Below are 5,726 nucleotides of genomic sequence, written 5' to 3' on the forward strand. Positions count from 1 at the left end.
CAATAAACTTAAAAAGCAGCAAAGACAGAAAAAAGAACGGAGATTTGGGAGGCCGAGGAGAGTGGATCACTTGAGGTCAGGAGATGGAGACCAGCCTGGTTAACATGATGAAACCTCATCTTTATGGAAAAAAAAAAATTAGCTGGGTTTAGTGGTTGCATGCCTGTAATCCCAGCTCCCAGCTACTTGGGAGGCTGAGGCCGGAAAGTCACTTAAAGCCCGGAGGTGGAGGTTGCAGTGAGTGGAGATCCACTACTGCACTCCAGCTTGGGCGACAGAATGAGACTCCTTCAAAAAAGAAAGAAAAGAAAGGAAAAGAAAAAAGAAAAGAAAAGAGAAAGAGAGGAAGGAAGGAAGGAAAAGAAAAGAAAAGAGAAGGAAGAGAGAAAGGAAGGAAGGAAAAAGAAATGTCAAAATTAGAAAATTATTAAAAAGTTGGAAGAGAAAAACTGCTGTGGAAAATTATAAAAGCATAGCAATGAAGGTAAAAGTAAAATGAAAGAAATTATGTTAGGCTTAAGTAATTAGACTAGAAATCAAGATTGTATAAATTCTGCTGTGTTCTTATACATTAAATGTTCTTACACACTAAACAAAGTATGTTTACACATGTTTAATAAGTAAAAATGAAGGGAAAATTATTATGTGTTTAGAATTTTTATCCCTAAATTCTCATAAGCATTTATAGAATATGATTGACAAGAACCACTTTGCATGGGCATTATCTTTGACTAGTGAGAGCATTCAATAGACATGAAGTTTGTCTATAAAAACATTATCTATAATGCCCTTGGTATTGTTCATAAAATAATTTGATGTCATTACCACATCAGTTTGAACATTAGCACTCAAAACAGGAATAGTACAATAGATTAATTAGATCATACATGATTTAATTAAAAATTTTAATCAGGAAATAACCCATGTTTAATGGAAAATGCACAAATTAGGAAGACATGTCTTCGTTTAAAAATGGCTATAAACAGAAAATAATTACATTCTAGATTTCTATGTTAAACTATAGGATAAATTATTTTTAGAATGCATGCATTCCATGTGTAATATCCAGCATACTATGATTTCTTAAATGTAACTCTTTGTTATAATGTTTGCATAAGCAAAACAGTATTTCCTTTCTTGCCCTTCACCATTTCTGCTGTAGTTTAATGATGAGCAAAATTCAGATAATGAAAATTGTTCTTACCCATGGGGTTGTAAGCTAAGTAAAATAGAGGGTAAGAAATTTATCCCTAGAGTCCTCTAGATGAGAAGTGCAAATTTGATTAGCAAAACATATACCTGACAATAAGTATGTTAGGCTACCCTGAATGAAACTAACTATTATCCTCAGAGACTGGCTGAGAGGCCTGGTTAAGTTTCAAAGAATATAAATTATAAATTAAAAGACTTTAACAATAAAACAATTTTTAAAACAATCTTAATTAGTTGAATATTTTTTAACTGTCTCACTCTACAGCAGCTGTTCTCAGGACAACAGAACTCTGCATGTTGACAAAAAACATAGCAAAACAAAATTAAACTACCTTATCTTTGGTAACAAATGACAAAAAATGAAAATGAAAGAATGACAAATAGGAATATGAAAGAATTTAATAGTATACACATAAAAACCTGTTTAAAAAGATAGCAAGCAACAAATTAGTAAGAATGCCCCATCATATAATTCATAAACTTTTACCTCTCACGTGCAAAAAGTATGTTTCAAAAGTTATTGTATGTCCTCAAATATACAACTTGAAATTTTTGGTGAGTAGCAAACATTCTCTGGGTCTTAGCTCAAAGACATAAAAGATTTTACAAGTTATGCCTATGTTCAGAACAACATAAATTCTGTCTTACATGTTCATGAACTGGCAATGCAAAATAAGCCTTTTCTCCACCATGTCCAACGTTTTAATTGGTCACTTGTCTTTCATCAACACTAAAGTTTTTAGTGCTTCATTTTGCTGATTATCAGGATAATTGGGCAGCTTTTAACATACAAAGCGACAGGGTGGAATTATTTAAAGTATTTTTAAAATGCATTTAACATGAACATCTATGAAGTTTAATCTCTTTTGCACTAACTTTTTAAATCCACAGAGAAATATTTTTTTTTTAAGAAACTTAACTTCCTTGAAAGGCAAGGAAGGAGGATCATGGCCCAATTCTTTCTACCAGTGAGAAAGTTCTTTAAAGACCAAATGTTTTATTTTTAGAATTTGTGCCAATTTTTCTTTCTACTCCTGTACACATATGTGGCTACCAGCTTTCACTTTTGTGCCAGACACATTCCTAATTTGAAAAACATAGTTGTACAGCAATGAATGAAATGCCAGCAAATTATGTCTGCATAAGTCTTTACATGAGTTTTTATAGAGCATCAATTTAATAATTTTCAGTTTGTTCAGCAAAGACAAAACTAATGATCTCATGTAAGAAAGGAGGAAATTTACATGGGAAATTTGGCAACATGATCTATGTTAGTATTCTATGGCTGTGTAACAAATTACAACATACTTAGGGACTTAAAAAAACTCAAATTTATTACCTCAGCGTTTGAGTCAGGAGTACTGGAATAAGTTAATGAGGTCCTCTGCTCAGGGTCTCACAAGGCTGAAATCAATTAACAAGGCTGCAGTCTCATCTGAGGCTCAAGCGCCTCTCACAGGCTCACTGGTTGTTTGGACAGAGTTCAACTTCTTGTGGTTGTAGGACTGAGGTCCTGAGGTCCCAGAGACTGCCTGCTGTTCCCTGTCATAGAATGCTCTCACAACACAGAAATTTGCTTCTTTGTGGTGAAGGAGAGAATGTCTCTGGTGCTTTGAAAACTATTTTAAAGGGCTTGCTGGATTGGGTAAGACCCACCCAGGATTTCCTTTTTAATTAACTTGAAGTCAACTTATTACGGACATTAATTACACCTTAAAAATCCATTCACTTTTGCCTTATAAACTAATCACAGGAATGATATTCTATCATATTTACAGGTCTCATTCCTACATACGGGGAAGAGATATATGGGGTGTGTATACAAGGAGTTGTAATTTTGGAGGATATTTTAGAATTCTGCCTACTACCTCATGTTTCTGAAACATTTTTAAAATGATTTTCATGAACATAAATAAAAAAGAAAAATTTTACTGTTATTTCAAATGGTAAAATGATATAATAATTTGCTATACATTATTATGCATATGGTTGAAGTATTGCCTATATAATATTGTTAGCCAATATAATTTTCATAAGAATTACTCATTTTACCACTGAAAAACTATTTTTCACATTTCCTGTGGTAATACAGACAGTAGATAATAGATAGATAGATGATACATAGATAGATAGATGATATCTAATAGATAGATAGATGATATCTAATAGATAGATGATACATAGATGGATAGGTGATGTAGACCATACTTAAACTGAAACAGGCAATAATTAAAGCACCTATTAACTTCTATGCAATGTGACTTTTTAATAGGGCTTTCAAATGTTTCTTTCTGATTGGGATTCTTCGAATTTTAAGAATTGTCACTAGACTGTAAGTGAAAACATATACATATATTAAACTGACCATACTGAAGCATTTTAAACTATGTAAAATATCTAATGTCTCATTCTTATAAGGGTGATTTAGAAGAAGAGGCAAATGTTCTTATATTTCATATTGGATATGCTATTCTATGTTATTCTTAGTGATGGAAGAGGCAAGCATCAGTTATGCATAGCTTGAATTAAAGCAAGAGGACATAGTCAAGCCCCGATCTGTAACAGAATTTTTGTGAATGTGATATTTATCTATGTAGAATAGAGAAAATCTTACTCAAAAGCAATCACAAAATTGAAGAAAATTAAAACAAATGCCAAATTAATATTGATGGGAGAAACTAGATAGAGAAAACAAAGACAAAATTCTCTATCCCTGGACCAACTTTTGATTAATTACATGTAGTTTGTCTCACAGAAGGCAAAGCCAGATCTCCAGGAGAAGTATAGAAAAGCATAAAGGATGTTTTAGCAAGAGCAGGTAAATGATTACTTGTCACTGTCCTTGAGTGGCAGATATGCATTAGGGTGGCAGACACATCCTGCTAATTGGCATAGAAGCACTGCATGTTGACTTGTATGGAATTGTTCTATCTTTCTATACCATTCTGTATGTGTTGTGGGGTAAATTCTGGAAATCCTTACGAATCTCAGTGACCACTAATTGGTTAGATTCTCTATCAGAAGAGATCTAGGAATAATCTCCAAGCACAATGAAAAAGTGGGAAGAAATGTGAAGAACTTGGGAGCACTGAATGTTCTAAATTATTGTTTGAGTAAGAATGTTGTAACTTTATGAAGAGAACCAGGGATCATCGATGTAAATGACCGAGTACTAAGACAGTATAAAAGAATTGGGTAGATATCTGGCTATGCCTCAGAATACCTGAAGGACTATCTTTTGATTAGCAGGTGAAGTGCATCCTGCAGTGACAGCAATACTTTTGCTTGATATGTCACTTATTGGTTTATTTTTTCTCAGCCCCAAATTCTGCTCAGTGAGAATGAATCTGGGCCCTTTAATTATGCTTTCCTTTTTCATCTGGCATGGAAGCTTTGTCAATACAGGGCTCTGAAGAGTCATTGCAGGAGGTAAAGGTTTTGTTTCCCAGTTCTGATTTTCTTTCTCTCTCTGCAGGCTTCTACAACATGCTTGGTCACTTCAATACCAGGATCCTGCAGCACTCGCAGCTTCTTCAGTGCCTAGCTCCTGTGGTGTAGGTGCATATCAGCCAACAGCACTCAGAAACCCAGTAGCATCTTCCAGCATTCCCTCCTGATTCTGTATGTTTTTTTATTCAGAGTGCCTAAGGTAAAGACATCTTGTGATCAGCTTTCCTCAGCACCCCAGAGGGAGAATTTCCTGCAAGTTCTGCCGGCATGGCACCGCAAGACTTCTCTGTCACCCAGTGAGCATGACTGTGCTCACAGGTCTGAACTGCAGCTCTGAGAGGCAAACCAGGAGGACCTTTCTTGGATGTTCCATCTCAGGTGCTTCTTACTACTCTGTATTTTTTCAGTTCCCTTTTATTAATAATAACCAATTCCTTGTTGCTTCAATTGCTTGTTATAATAATAGCTAATAATCCTTTATATTAAGCTTTCTTGTTATAATTACCTTATGTTTTATCTATCTTGGTTGGCCCCAAACTGATACACCTTCCAATTAGTTGGCTATTAGAAAAAGGCTTCCAGCTGCTGTACTGAGCAAATTTTTCACTAAGTGTTTACTATGTATTATATTTGTGTCAGGTACTAGGGATATACAGCAAACAATATGGATGTAGACCCGATCCTAGCCCCCATCAAATTAAACCCTACTTACACAGATAAAATGTAAGCAGGACATTATAATACATTCTGTTATGTTCTGGTGGAGGCATATTGCATACTGAATTGAAAGGAGAAATGACAGGATGATAGAACCTGGAAGGTTATATCCTGAGTCATATGGAAGACATTATACTTCTGAATAGGTGTGTGCACTATAAATAAAATCAAAGAGAGAATGTTTCAGAAAAGCAAAACAAGAAAGTATTTTGTGAGCATCAGAACATTGGATGATGGTATGAGATCTCTCAAGTATGTTGAGCTTCCTGGCACTAAAGATATTTAAGCAGAGACCAAATAGTCATCTTATAGATTTAACTTTGGGTCAAATGATTTTCAACGCACTC

The sequence above is a fragment of the Pan troglodytes genome, chromosome 3 (genome assembly GCF_028858775.2).
Source record: "Pan troglodytes isolate AG18354 chromosome 3, NHGRI_mPanTro3-v2.0_pri, whole genome shotgun sequence".
Lineage (NCBI taxonomy): Eukaryota > Metazoa > Chordata > Mammalia > Primates > Hominidae > Pan > Pan troglodytes.